At 40.8% G+C, this 15993-nt stretch overlaps 1 pseudogene; it reads right to left on the reverse strand.

The window, feature by feature from the left end:
* Nucleotides 1-1005: 1005 nt before the first annotated feature.
* LOC130708599 (heterogeneous nuclear ribonucleoprotein A1-like) lies at nt 1006-5924 on the reverse strand (annotated as a pseudogene).
* Between the last annotated feature and the right edge of the window lie 10069 nt (nt 5925-15993).

Genomic DNA, 15993 nt, shown 5'->3' on the forward strand with positions numbered 1-15993 from the left:
CTGGTATGATCAGATTTGGGAACAAACAACATTGACTCTTCTGCCATTTGCTTGTGGAAGCAGAAATGCACACACATATTTGAGAGCAGCCTACTGGCATCTGGGTGGTTATTAGTCAATAGATTTTACTAGGGGAATGAGCAACTTAATATAGTGAGATGGTGAAGTGAGACTTATGGTCTGTTTCTGATGCATGCATATACACACACACACACACACAAACTCTCTGGTTTCTCAGGAGTGTGGTGCTGAAGAAGATCCTTTAGTTTTCCTGAGAAGGGGAAGTTTATGGGGATGCAAATGAAAGAAGCCAAGAGATCGAGAGGGTTTTGCTCTGTAACAAATTAACCCAAACTAAGCAGCTTGAAACCTCACCCATTTATTATCTCACTATGGATTTATCTCACTTGATCTACTCACAAAGGATCAAGTCCAGGCTGGCTTAGCTGGCTTAGCGTCTCACCAGCTGCATTGAGAGCTGGTCAGCTTCCGTTCCTTCCTGGTACTTGGGGGCCTTTTTCGAGCTCAAGTGGGTGTCGGGAGAATTGAGTTCCTTGTGGTGATGGGATGGAGGCCCTTAGCTCCTAGAGGACTCTGCCATTTTCTGCCATGTGGCTCTCTCCATAGCCAGTTCACATAACAGCAGCTGGCTTCTTTGAGGCCAATAGGCAAGTCTCCTTCCAATCTGCTAAAACAGTCTTAGATAATGAAACGAAATCACGGGAATACACCTCATCACATCAGTCTTATTTTATTGCTTAGAAACAAGTCACAAGTTTCTCCCACACTCACCCAAGGAGAAAATTATAAAATTCAATGTCATTCAGTGGGGGTCGCCTCAGGGTGTGTCTGCCAGAGGAGGGGAGAGAGGTGAGAACAGCAGAGCCTGGGGTCTGTGGGGACTGGAAGAGGGAGCTGGGAGAGAGACAAACAGAATTTAGGCAGCTACTTAGGTGTCTGGGACTTTGGGGAGACAGAGAAACTTACAGGGCACATTTTGGCAGCTGTGCATGATAATCCCCTCCACTCTGTCTCTGGGACTATTCGGTGAAAATCTGTGTTGTTCTTCCAAGATTCTGTAATCAAGTTTGGGTTGTTGGGTTTTTTGTTTGTTTCTGTTTAGTTTGTTAAAAGCTTAATTCTCAAACTGATAAAAAAAAAAAAACCTACTTCTAAAAACAACCAACTTTTCACACAATTAGAAAACATAAAGCAAAGCTTTACTTAACTACTTAATGAGGATATCAGCAGAAAGACAAAAGAGCTGGCAAGAAGAGCATTTGAGAAATAAGGCTATAATAGTGAGAAAACGAATGCAAAAATGAGAATGTCAGATTAGATATAAAACTGATTAACTTCCCTTAGAGCAATAATACCATAACATTTGGGGTTATCTTCTATCAGGTCAAACCCACACACACACCATATCAGCTTTTATAAGTTAACCTCTAACTTTATGGGGAAGTTAAATGGATGGACCCTCATCAGCTGTGGCTAGTTGGTCAAAGCAGTTATATCCCCCCAAGAAGATCTTACCAGAAAATAGCATGATATTTAAAAATCAAAATGGTCCAGTTATATTTTGGTTAAATATTTTGCTACTTATGATACAGAGATAAAGAACACTTAATAATACTTTTAAACTGAGGAATGCATGTGGTTTAGCATTATTACCAGTTTAGAGATAATGAAAGTAAGGTTCAAATAACGTAACTGGCAAAAATCAGATAGTCCAACTCTGGTCTGTCTTTCCACTGTAGCAGAGAAATTTAATCAGGTAAATACTAGTTGTCTAATATAGGAAAAGGCCCACTTTTTGCCCTTAGAATTTCAATTAATTAGAAATTCAGTGAGTTACTACAAGAACATAAGACTTTTCGGGTCATAATCATATAGTGTTTCAAAAGTCCGTTTTCTTACCAAATGAGAAGGCTTTTCACAGCTTTATCTTTACATAAGAAAGCTGATGACAGATTTCCTGCAGGTTTTGAACTGGCGTATGTATTACTTGTCAACAATAGTAATGTATCAGGTGTCAACAAGAATAATGGCATAAGAAAGGAAAATCTACAGTGTGTAAGGAGAATGGCACAAGTACCTTCTTCCTTAAAAGGGAAGGTACATACTTCTTATGTATCTGTCAAATTCAATCAAAAGTCACGTTTGAAAGACTGTCTGAAATTATCTGAAACTTGTAAATAGGCAGAAAAGATTACAAGGTGTTCTTATACTGTGGTGCTGAGCTTGACTTCCTATTGATTGAGCTATTTCACAAATCTTTGGGGACAGAGGTTAATTTGTAGAATTTTGTTCAGTGGAGATGTAAATAATTTATGTTCACTAGAATAGATAACCCCAAAGGCAATAGTTTATTGCCCTGTTGGACATTGACCGGTTTTACATCTAACCCAGCAATCTTACCAAACACTGCCTCGAAATATCTTACTTCTTCAGTGCTCTTTAAACTCGTTTTAGTGTCTTACCAGTTCCTCATTAATTAGTGAGTTACAGAAAACCTTTGACATATGTTCATTTTATATTTACATGAGTCATGATTTTTTCCTTCTTGAAAACCATACTTTATCCGTCATCATGTCTCCAATGTAAAATAGGAGAAACTTGATGGAATGACCACTGATCTGGGAACTAAAACACCTAGATTCTATCACTTACTAGCTGCATGATCTTCAGCAAATCACATAAGCTCCTTAAGGCTCAGCTTCCTCATCTGTTAAGTGGGAGTAATAGTAGTGCCTTGTCTGCAGGGAATAATAATAGTTGTGAGAGTCAAACAAGGGCATGGAACAGGCTCAGTGAGTGACTATCTTTGTCCCCAAGCTGTTTACTGACAGCTCTTAAGCTTCTGTAACAAAGGCTGCTGGTTTCCATGAAGGGGAGCTGGTAATAGGATTCCTCAGAGGTTTTTGTTTTTGTTTTTGTTTTTAAAAAAGACACATTTATTCAGCATCATGATCAGACTATTACATTTAGCAATCAACAGCATGGGTGCAAAAAAAAAATTTACATTAAAACCCTTTGTTGGAATGCTTTACACTTTCCACAGAACAAAAACTAAAATAACCTGTTATACAATTAGTCACAAATACAGTGCTTGAGATTTTTTGCCCATACACATGAGTATTGTCTAAAACATGTCTTCTTTGTAGCAGCTAGGCCCTGCCACCACTGTGCTTGGCTGAGTTCACAAATCTGTTGTACCCTGTAGCTTCCCTGTCAATTCTCTGGCTCTCCTCTCCTGCTGAGCTTTGTTTCCTGGCAGTAATTAAAACCTTCTGCCGCTGCCATAGCTACTGCTGCCACTGGAACCACCATAGCCACCGTGGTTTCAGAGTTTGGCGAAGTATTGGCCCCTACCACCACAGAGGCGAGAACTTCTGCCTCCAAAGTCTCCTCCTTTCACGGGTCCAAAATTTGCAGATTGATTGTTGTAATTGCCAAAATCATTGTAGCTTCCACCACCTCCAAAATTGCTTCCATCACTACCGAATCCATTATAGCCATCCCCACTGCCACCATATCCACCGCCACCGCGGCTGCCACCAAAGGCATCTCGACCACTGAAGTTTCCTCCACGACCAAAGTTGTCATTCCCACCAAAACCGCCTCCACGACCACCACCAAAGTTTCCAGAACCACTTGGACCTCTTTGGCTGGATGAAGCACCAGCCATCTCTCGCTTAGATAGGGCTTTCCTTACTTCACAGTTGTGGCCATTCACAGTGTGGTATTTCTGAATGACAATCTTATCTACAGAGTCATGGTCATCAAAGGTTACGAAAGCAAAGCCTCTCTTTTTGCCACTGCCTCGGTCAGTCATGATTTCAATCACTTCAATTTTTCCCATACTGTTCAAAATAATCTCTTAGGTGATGTTCTTCAGTGTCTCCTTTAATGCCACCAACAAAAATCTTTTTCACAGTTAAGTGGGCACCAGGTCTTTGAGAATCTTCTCTTGAGACGGCCCTCTTTGGTTCCACAACTCTTCCATCCGCCTTGTGTGGCCTTGCCTTCATGGCTGCACCCACCTCCTCCACAGTGGCATACGTGACAAACCCGAAGCCTCTGGAGCGCCTGGCGTTTGGATCCCTCATTACCACACAATCTGTGAGCGTCTCCACTGCTCAAAGTGGCTCCTCAGACTCCCATGGGTTGTTTCAAAGCTCAAACCTCCGATGAAGAGCTTCTGCAGCTGTTCGGGCTCTTTGGGTGACTCTGACTTAGACATGACGGCAGTGGAGGCGGGAGACGTCAACGATGCTTACTCGGCGGCATCCACGGGCAGAAAGCTCCTCACAGGTTTTGAATTTGAGAACTGAAGCATAGAACTGGCCTTTCACCCACAGAAGCAGAATGCACAGCAGCCCTATAGAGGTAAAAACGTGCAAATTTAGGCTCTTCAAATTTTTGCCTGGGACTTCTGTTTGTTTAGTTAAACAAGAGAACAGTAATCTTTGCATCTTTGCTTAAGTATTTTCAACAGAAACCTAATCAAGTCAGAGCAGAAGATAAATTCACCAGGAATCATCATCTACTCCCTACAATCTCGCCAGCTCACACCCATGCTAGACTTTAACTGAAATATTTGTGTCTTATATTTTTTCAATTTGTACTTTTTACTTAGTAAAGTGATCTAAATTCTTTTTTTTTTTTCCCCCTTTTTCATCCAAATCTATTTGATACAACTTCAGTGAGACTCTCCTCCCAGCCAGGTGCTGGGCTGGAACTGGAAACACAGACATGAAGAAACCCAACACCTGGCCTTATAGTGATCAGACAGCTCTCAGCATTTTAAAACAATAAGACATGGTGGCTGCGAATATTTTCCTACCTCAGCAGTAGTACCCTTTCGTAAAGAAGCTCAAAGCTCCTGGGCCATAAAGCCTAGAATGTGGCGCTTGTGACACTGTCACTTTCTTCAGGGACAGAGACACTGATTCTAAGCCATAAGCACAACCTGCTAGGAATCTGTCATCAGCTTTTTTTTCACAAATGGACTGTTGGATTGTGAAAAACCTGCTTTTACTTCAAAGGACGCTGAGCAGCTTAATAGCTTGAAGGCTCTCAGGAGACAATGAGAGATTGTAGCCACAAGTTTATCTTCCTCACTAACTTTTCTGTGTTAAGGAACCATGGTTGGAAATGTAAGGTTAAGACAGCTAAATCCGCCTACAATTGGACAAAGTGTGTTTAGGTATCCAGATTATTCTCCCTGTAAAGCCATTCTCATTCTTTCTCCTACCTGTAACCCTGAAGAGAAAAGAAATTTCAATTCTAAAACACAGAGATTTGTCTTTAACTACCCATGGCAAATACAGCAGATAGTGTCAAATCCTTGCAGAGCAAAGACCGTGTCACAGTCAACAATACATGGCCAACCCTAGCCCGGGGTCCACCTCAACATCTGTTCAGTAAGGGTTTGTTAAGTGAATGAAGAAATAATTGCCAACTCTTTCAGTAGGGAGGTTAAGTCAGAGAATTATTTTAAGTAGGGTAACCAACCACCCAGTTTTGTCTGGGACAGAGGGCAGGATATAATCCCAGGATTATAATGCTAAAACCAAGTCTCAGGCAAAACAGGACGACTTGGTCACCCTACTTAAAAATGGCTTTCCAGAAATATCCAGGAGTCAACACTATAGGCTCAGATGTTTTTGAACTGATTTGGTGGAGTTTGGTTGACTTTTCAGTATTTTAGGAACAAAGGAAATAGTTCCCTAATTTGGGCCAACAAAATGCAAATAGCCTTGCTGTTCACTTTGCAACACTGCTTCTTCGTACTCTTCCTTCACCTGACCCACACCAAGGCTGAAGACCTCCTTCGAAGCCACACACACTCTTGGGCTGAAAACACTTAGAAAATATGCCTTTGGCCCTCTCGTGACCACATGAAACACAATTTGGAAATTTAGAATATGTTGAGTGAAAAAATGATGTCTGCAACTCACTTTCAAATAGTAAGCCAAACAAAAAGTTGCTCTAGATATAGATTTAGCTTTAAATATATATAAGTATAGGCAAAGCAAATGCAGCAAAATGTTAATGGCTATTGAATCTCCTTGGTAGGAGTATGAGTAAAATTCATTGTAACATTCTTTCAACTTTTCTGTATTTTTGAAAATTTTTAAAAATTAAATGTTGAAGGCTGGAGGAAGAGTAAATCTGAGCAAGAGACTCTTTTCAGCATATATCTATGAATTCCCACTAAAGGTCTATTCCTACATTGACTTTGATAAAGTGATTTCAAATTATTTTATTTTGATAAAGTGATTTTCAAATCTTTGCATGCAAAGATTTTGTGCACGTTTTCTAAGAAGGAGACACTTCCACAGGTAAAGGGTGGAGGTGAGGAGTAGTACTTATTTATTGCTGGTAGATGCCAACGTGTTGGGCACCTGGGATTTGGAAGCTATGGCCATGGGTGTTATTATAACTTTTAGCAAAACAATGTGTTTCACTTTTGCTTCAACAGCAGTGGTGGCAGCAACAGCCTAGAAGAGTAATCCAAGACTTTGGGTTGTCATTATCAATTCTAGAGGGTATTCCTCTCCATTTCAGAGGTGGCAACAAGATAAAAGTAAGGGAAGGGAAGCTGTTGGTATATATGTTTGGCTTAGGTTTGGCAACATATAACAGAAAATGCAGGTGACAATGACTTAAACCTGCAAATGTTTATTATCTTCACATAAAAGAAGTTCAGAAATAGTCTAAGAAGGTGACATCATTAATCTGTCAGAGAACTATGTTTATTTTATCTTTTTTTAAAATAAATTTATTTATTTTATTTATTTATTTTTGGCTGCTTTGGATCTTCGTTGCTGCGTCGGGCTTTCTCTAGCTGCAGCGAGCAGGGGCTACTCTTCATTGCGGTGCGTGAGCTTCTCACTGTGGTGGCTTCTCTTGTTGCAGAGCACGGGCTCTAGGGGCCTGGGCCTCAGTAATTGTGGCACATGGGCCCAGGTGCTCTGCGGCATGTGGGATCTTCCCGGACCAGGGCTCGAACCCGTGTCCCCTGTATTGGCAGGCTGATTCTTAACCACTGCGCCACCAGGGAAGCCCCAAAAAAGACACTTCTAAGAAAGTTAAAATATAATGTTACATTTATTCTAAATAACAAGCCCTTAATTCAAAAGAGATATACAATTTTTTAAAGAGAAAATTCATTTCTTCCCTTCAACCACCAACTAAATAAATGTTGAACAAACATGGGGAGTCCGTTGGTTTGGGGGAGTTCCATATTGCTACCCTACTTTGGGCACCACATGTCTATAACCAGCCCTGGCTCACCATATCTACCCCCCCCCCCATATATGTATATATTTTCTTTTGGTTTCGTGTGAATGCATTTGATTCCTTTATTCAACAAGCATATATTGTATGTCAACTGCATGTCAAGTACTGTCCTAGGTAGTCTCAAATATTGTCACATTTTATCTTTATAGCAAACCTTTCAGGTTGTTTACAGATGAGAAAATTCATTTCAGAAGCTAACTTCCCAGATTCCCAGACACAATATTAATTTAGTGAATTGATTTTTTTTCCTCATCACATTCCAAAAAGGATTTAAGGCGTTTCCATTAAAAATAAAATCCTACATCTAATGTATGGAGTTTCTGAGTAATGATGGTGCATTGGGCGGATGTGTTTACCTTGGTTCTCTCATGGAGGCCCACAAAAAGACAGCAATGGAGTTCTGTTAAAGAGACTCATAATTTACGCAAAGTCAGTGAGAGAGGAAACAGCAGCAACAGCATGTGGAAAGTGGTAAAAAGCAGCTGGCTTGGTCAACTCAAGAGAGCCAAGAGCCAAACCAGAGGAGGGGAAGCCCAGAAACCACCAGCATTGCCTTGCAGAATTTCACAAAATCTCAGAAACAAGCAGCACCAGGTACCTCTGAAATCGAGGGTAAAATCAGAGTTAAAAACAGGACGGTGGCTTGAAAAATCTGTTAAGAAACATTAGATCCCTTCCCCAACCTCAGCAAAATGGTGTACGTTTATTTTGAGAAAATGGTGAGCCGGAGAGACTCTGCCCCAGAACACCAGAGTGAGGTTTGAGGTACCGCACTGGAAACAGGAGGATTTAGGAAGGCTGTCCGCTGAATCTGGAGATGCTCCCAGGCCCCTCCCTCACCGGCAGCCGGGTCCTCCACCAAGGACTGGGACATTCTTCTCTGGGGATTCTAACCAGTCATAGAAAATAATCCCACATATACTGACACTGTAGACCTGCAGTGAAATGTGCCACCCCATGATACTTAAGTGGAGTCTGCCACATAGAGGGTTTGCAGTCAGCATTTAGTCCCTCATTCATAAACATGGACAAAGAGCCACGGACTGAAACTGAACACTTGCGGAAAGCTTCTAACATGAAAAAAGAAAGCCCCAAACTAACAAACAGAAGAAAGAAACTTAGAGGAAACAGAAAATATGTGGGGAGGGGCGGGGGGAGACTTAAAAGAAAATAATTTCACTAAGATCTTCAAAGGAAGAGAAGCTATTTTCCACAGGTCCCAAGAACAGAATGTTATTTAAAAAAAAAAAATTCAGGAAACAGGAGAGTTGCAATATACAGTTGAGGAGTGTCATAAACAGACTTCCAAAAATGTCCCCACAAGATCCCCACCCTCCAGTTATGCAAATACTAATCTTGGTACTACTGTGAAGGGACTTACAAGTGCAATTAAGGTTACTAATCAGCCAATCTTAAAGAAAGGAAATGATCCTGGATTACCAAGTAAGGCCCAAAGTAATCACATGAGCCCTTAACTACAGAAGAGGAATCCCAATGATTAAGTGAGATTTGAGATGTGAGAGGGCTGTGCAGTGTAGGGGCCTCAGGTAAGGACACTACCTGAGAAAGGCCTCTAGGTGCTCATGGAAAGCATGAGAAGGAATGTGGGTAGCCTCTAGGAGCAAAGATCAGCCCCTGGCTGACAGCCAGTAAGGAAAAGGGGACTGACTTCAGTCCTACAACCACAAGGAATGGAATTCTGCCACCAACCTGAATTAGCTTGGAAGCAGGTTCTTCCCAAACCTTCAGATAAGAGCTCAACCAGCCAACAACTTGATTTCCACCTTGTGAGACACTAAGCAAAGACCCAAATGAGCCATGCTGTGCCCAGACTTCTGACTCCTAGAAACTAAGATCATAAATGGGTGTTGTTTCAAACCTCTAAGTTTATAGTAATTTGTTATGGCAGCAATAGGAAGCTAATAAATTGAGATCCTACAAGAAACAGAAATTAATAATAGAGAGAAGGAAAACCAGAGTCATGAGATTCCGTGAGAGGACTGACCCAGAAGGTCCAAAACCTAAATAAAATCATTAAAAAGGGAACTCAGAAAATGCAAGAGAGGAGATTATTGAAGAAACAGAGAAAAATGCCCTTCAGTGGGGGAAGGGGGGAGGGATAGATTGGGAGTTTGGGACTGACATGTACACACTGCTATATTTAAAATAGGTATCCAACAAGGACCTACTGTATAGCACAGGGAACTCTGATCAATGCTCTGTAATAACCTAAATGGGAAAAGAATTTGAAAAAGAATAGATACATGTATATGTAGAACTGAATCACTTGTCTGTACACCTGAAACTAATACAACATTGTTAATCAACCATACTCCAGTGTAAAGTAAAAATAAAAAGACAAGAAAAGAAAAATGACCTTCATTTGAAGGATGTGAGTTCTCACATTACAAAAGCCCAACACAGTGGATGGAAAAAGACCTCGGAAATGCCCATTATTTTCCTGAAATTTCAGAACACTCGGAACAGAGAGAAAACCCAACAAAGCTTCCAGAGAGAAAAAACAAGTCACATCAAAGGATCAAAATCAGAATGGCTTTGGACTTCACAGCTGAAATGCTGGAACCTAGAAACCAATGGACCAAAGTCCTCAAAATCTAAGGAAAAACTATTTCTAGCCTAGAATTCTACAACTGGCCAAATTATCAGTGAAGTATGATGGTAGACTAATGACATTAGACCAGTTAGCTCTCATGAATGTACCTCCCAGCGTCATTCTCAGATGCTTCAACAAAACCAGGACTTTAACCCTGGGAGAGGAAGAGACAGAATTCAGGAGCCATGGGGACGGGGATGGGGGAAGCAGGAAGTGCTGGTCTTATAATAAACTTTGTAGAAATATCAGACCCTTAAGATTTGATTAAAATAAAAATGGAAAAATAGGCATATTGTAAAAACAGAAGAATAAATAAATGAGGAAACAGATTGAAGAAAACAACCTAGGGTAAACTTAATATATCAAATGCATACCGTCTGGCCTCAATTAATTCCAAGAGCTAGACCACAAATTTGGCTTCATTCTTCCAAGGTGCTGAGATACACAGTCAGTTACAAGATTTATAGTGTCCATAGGACAAGCACACCACAGCTGTTCAACAGAAATGCAGCTTTTCCTAATACCTGAGACAAATTTTTCCCGTAGGTCCTCATAAAAAGGACACTGCATAATGTTGTAGTCAGTGTCCTTGCAACTATCCCAAAGATGTATACAACAGTCAATTTTCCCATTGCTCTCTCTTATCATGTCCATCAAAATAGGCGGATGGCAAAAAAATGGAAACACAATTTAGAATAAGTGCCTGAGCTGAAAGTGCATGTTCCAAGGGTAACATTAAAAATGCTTGTCCTTCAATCAGTCCTCGATGAGCATTGCTTCTCACAACCTGGGATTTTTTTTTTTTTTTCTTGCATCTCCATACTTACCCCAGGTTGGGATTTAGAAACATGAGGCAGATCAGACAAACTCAGGTAGGCAAAGGGTCTGAGATTTTTATCCTACTTGCAGGCTAACCATTTAGCCGGCCACAGTTTCATGTGTGCTGACAGAAGACAATCCTGGGTTATGGACAAAGGACTGTATTACAGCAACAATAGTAGTCAGAGTATCAGCATTTGTGCTGGTTCGCCAAACCTCAATTCCCATAGGACAATGCAACGAGGGCCAGATGACACCTGCACATACTCTGGGTTGAAATACTCTGTGTTTAGGAAAACTGCATCTTGTATAATGAGCAGTACGTCTGCCTTTTGCTCTCAAGAAAGACACTATCTCTAGCTTCCAAGGTTGTAAGCAAACCTGTTCTTTGCTCCAGAGGCAGAGACTTCATCTTCCAAAACCTTTCTACAACATCCGTGAAAAGATAGTCTAGAACAAACTTGCAAGATAAGTGCAAGTTGTGCAGAAATGCAACAGAACCATGGAAAACTGCCTGCCAAGAGTGAGTGGGTAGGAGGAATGACAGAAGGCAGATTTCAAGAGGAAGTCTCGAGAGAAGGCTGTGGAGTCCCAAGTAAAAATGTATACCAAGCCTCAACAAGATGTGAAGTTCAGATCATAACAATAGTTGCCACTGGTACAAACAAATGGAGCACCTTTCTGCTCCCAGGTGGCTCTACACCCTAGGGCCTGGCTCTCTTCCTCCAGCTGGCAACTGGAGGAAGGATGGAACAGAGAAGTGCAAAGGGCACAGGCCAAGTGTCTCCAAAGGAAGGTTCCCAAAAGCTGCTACAAACTTTGCGCTACGAACTTTGTGCTTATATCCCATTGGCCAGAACTCAGTCCCATGGTCACTATGACCTGCAGGGGAGGCTGTGAAATGTAGTCTTTATTCTGAGCAGCTACGTGCCATGCTTTGAGCTCTATCACTACAGAAAGAGGGGATCACTACAGTCCCCGCCACACCTTTCAAGGCATTTTCCAAAACAAGGAGTTCCTTTGGGGTAGCAAGAGTTCCTTTGCTACCCCAAAGGAACTCTGGGCCACCACTAAAATACATGTTTTAAACTTGGCACACTAGAATTCTGTGTAAAGACCCTTAGAGATCTCCTAGTGCTACCTGCTAATATTATAGGCAAGATACATGAGTGTTATTTATGCCAGACTATATGCAAATTAGCAATAGATTTTAATTGGTTTAATGCACATTCATTTGGCAAACATTTATTGAGCACCAGCTGTGTACCACACACCATGTTCAGTGTGATCATCTCACTTAAGGAGCAACAACTTTCCATTGGGACTCACAGCTGTACACCCCAGGCCAAGCTTCATAAAGAATTTTCATATCACAATACCTTCAGAGTTGTGTTTTCATTTTATAAATCAGGAAGCCAGAGGCTCAGAGTAATGAAGTAGTTTGAAAAAAATTAAGCATAGAATTAGGTTGTAGAAAAGGAACGTATATCCCAAGTCTTCCTTTTCTTTCCTAGCCTGGTGTTCTGTGCCAAGGTGTGTTCTTCCATTATGCCATTCCCTTCTCAACATACTAGCCAAAAAGTGGATAAATGACTTGATCAGTTTGTGTTTTTTCTTTGGTTTTTATTCTCAGAAGATTTCTTATATAAGATTTCCTGAATTTCTAAATGTTTTCGTTTGACTGGGACGATTAAAGCTATGGTAACTCTTTCTCATCAACTTTAATATTGGCTTTGATTTAGAATACATTGTTTGGGGCTTCATATTATTTTAAGATTACATTACAAATTTCCACAACAATCTGTAACCAAAAGATGGGAAGATGCTCTCCCTACAATGCTTATTTCAAATGCACTGTGGGAAGTGGAGTCAAGCAAACTGGACCTTGTTTATCAGTCCCAAGGGGCACATAACATTTCTAAGAACTGAGCAAAATAATAGGTAATACGGAGCATCTACAATATTCCCATAAGAATAAATTTTCTATACCCTCTAAGTCTTCATCTTTCTGGCCTGGAGTCTCCCGTTTCGTTAAACATCGTATACTACACCCAAACCTCTGAATCTTGGGAAGTACAGATTTTTTTAAATGACTTCACTCACGTAAAAGTCTAACTTTTGGAAGAAAGCAGATTAAGTCCACTTTCCACTTTTATAGAAGTGAAAGTTGTTTTAACTTCTCAAGGAAGTCTTGAAAACAAGAAAAAGATGTTATATTGAGTAGAGGCAATTCTAAAATCGTATCATTACTGTTATTTTCTCTGTGACAAAACTTCAATAAATGCCATAAAATGTTATTCATTGCCAAGGGAATTTCTAGACACTTTTAAATTTCCAGCAACCTCTAACTTCAGATGGCAAGAAGAGAAATCTTGGTGTTGGGAAGACAGCTGGCCCAATCAGATTTATATCTGCCACTGTCCAGACTTTCTTGGGCATCTAATTCCACAGTAAACAATCACTACCACTTCTCAGGAATTTACTCTTTGCCTTTTTACTGGTCTGAGGCCTTAATATTTATTGTCTTATTTAATGTTCCCAACAGATTATGTGGTAGGTACCATGTGGCTGAAGGTACCATATTCAAACTGCAGCTGAAGAATGCTCAGCAAGTAAAGGAACTGAGTGTAGGTGCAGACACATACAAATGAACGTTAATCTCCCTAACATATAAACTTACAAATCAAATAATGAGGACAATTGAAATGTGGACAAACGACAAAAATATGGAATTCACAAATGAAGCAATACATGGGACCAATAAACACATGGAAAGGTATTCAAAGTCAGTTGAATCTATCAAAATTGCCTAAGCAATTTTAAAAACTCATCAGTTTTGGGGACACTTCTTGATAGAATTAATTAAAGAAAAAATTTATCCCATAATAGAGAGGATCGTTTAAATTAACAGAATTAAATTTCACAAGATGTGCTTGAGAACTCTGGAAATTACAGACTGTTAAAACTGCATCAGTGGGACCAAGATGGATAGATGCATTTCTCCCTATACCTCCCCCTAAGTACAGCCAAAGCCCTGGGCATTATATGTAAAACAAACACCAGAAGATCTGAAGGGTGGAAAGAAAAAGGTAGCCCATCTAGAGAACTTGAGACCCAAGGAACAACACGATGGTGAGTTCTCTGGTTTTTGTGTGATATATTCTGGACTGGATGCTAGAGAAGCTGGCAACCCAGAGAGGCCAATGGCAGCAAGAAAAGCTCTCTCTGGCTGAAGGACTAGAAAAGAGGCAGGCTAGCGAGACAGAAAACTTTTAGACAATAACCACCCTATCCCAGCCAAACACCACAGAAAAAAACATGGCCCCACCACCATCCATGCAAAGGTCAACTGGGGACCCGGACTTCAACCCTTGAGCAGCTGTAACAAGACACACTGTGTCAGTAGGGTCCATGTCATTTTCCTGGTATGTAAAAACCTCCCAAACTAAAAGAAAAGGGACAATTCAAATAGCAGTTTTCCTGGACTCTCAAGGCAGAATAACAAATCCTTTTGCAAGTCAGGTGGCTCTCATATCTCTGCTTTCAACAAAAACAAAGGAGTTAGAAGTAGTGGCAGGGCCTGCTGGTGGTCCCTGCAAATGGGAGGGGGTCATACAGTCTTTTAGGGTTCAGACCCTTTTTAGGGTATAAACTGTTAGGGTTTAGGGATTACTACCATAGAGGCCTGTGCAGAGTCTCCTTCTCTGCTATAGCTGGTCACGCTCTGACTTCATATTTGAAACCGTTGTGTAATTTTCCACATTGCAGTTGCCCCAGCCTCTACAAGGCTCCCAGTAGCCAGCATATTTCATGAATAAGGAGTAAAACCTACAGATCTCTGTCCAGTCCTCCATGATTGCATAGTTTGGGTGCCCCAATTCCACCATACTTATTCACAAAGTTCCCACGAACTTGCTGACTGCTGGGATGGGGTCTAAACTGCACCTATCATCTGGGTCTTATCACCCTTCATCCTGCTCCACAAATTCCTCCTCCCCCATCTCTTATATTCCTTTTTACCCACTATCCTCAGGTCCTTCCTCACCTTTGGCTCTTCCCCATCAGCGCAGTAACAAATATCCTGCCTCAGTATTTCCCCACCAAACTATTGTCCCATTGCGCCTTTCCCGTCTCAATCCAACATCCTGTAGTCTCTACTCAGTCTTCCAGTCACTCAAAGTTTCATTCCGATTTTAAATTTTAAAGTGTTCATAAGTGCACGAACACGAGCAAAATGAAAATATTTTCACTGTAAACATATCAAATATTCTAGAAATAGAGTCAAAAGTCAAAGCATTTCTTCACCCAGTGCTACTCCCAACCTTTCCATTACACTTTCCCATATAAAATTTGGTGTGGTTCCTTCCACACTTTCATCTAGGTATTTATACACAGGTATGTTACATATATAGTTTCATGTCGCACGGCATATCCCTCTTTCCCATGAGTTGTTCTGGAAAGTTATATATATATGGATTCCTTTTCTTCTTGAACATTGCATGGAGTGTTGTAGAAAGGGTGCGCCATGATTTCCTATTAATGGGCTTGAGATTATTTCCAATTTTCTTTCCCGTTGATGGACTTTCAGGTTATCTCTATTTTTCCCCTTAAAAACAGTATCATAATGACCAGCCTTCTATGTAACTTTGCTCACCTCAAAGTTCATCTGAGGAGAGTGGGGAAGAAGGAGTTAAAGTACCTGGCCTTTGGTTCTGAGGAAAGGAAGAAGGCAGGTGACACATAAACTCCTTGTAAATGTGCTGAAAACTTGACCTCCTGGCTAACAGACTAATGATATTTGCTAGATCTCTTATCTATGGAATGCTCTTAGTAGGATATGGCTGGTGAAGAATTGTTTATGGTAAATAAAGTTAGAATTTATGGATTCATGAGGCAAGACTCCTGAGAAAGTCACACAAGCTGTATAACTATATAGGGTACAAAATGGTAACGTTGCCTTACCTCCAGGTTCCCTGCTGTGTGAGATGTCCCACAAACCTCATGTGAGATCTTATCTATTACTTGTCCAAAGTAGGAATGAAAGACCCAGGAGGTATGCAGGATTTTGTACACTTCCTGCTTAGCCAGTGCCTTGATCACTTGTGTTCTTGAAATTATGAGTAAAGCTCTATATGGATAAAACCTCTGATGCATGCAAGTCTGGTGTGACAGTCTGATCCTGTGTGTTAGCTCGGAGATTACTGGAGGTTACCAAGTTACTATCCAAGAAGGCTGTAGCAGTTTCTATT

The sequence above is a fragment of the Balaenoptera acutorostrata genome, chromosome 7 (assembly GCF_949987535.1).
Source record: "Balaenoptera acutorostrata chromosome 7, mBalAcu1.1, whole genome shotgun sequence".
Taxonomy (NCBI): domain Eukaryota; kingdom Metazoa; phylum Chordata; class Mammalia; order Artiodactyla; family Balaenopteridae; genus Balaenoptera; species Balaenoptera acutorostrata.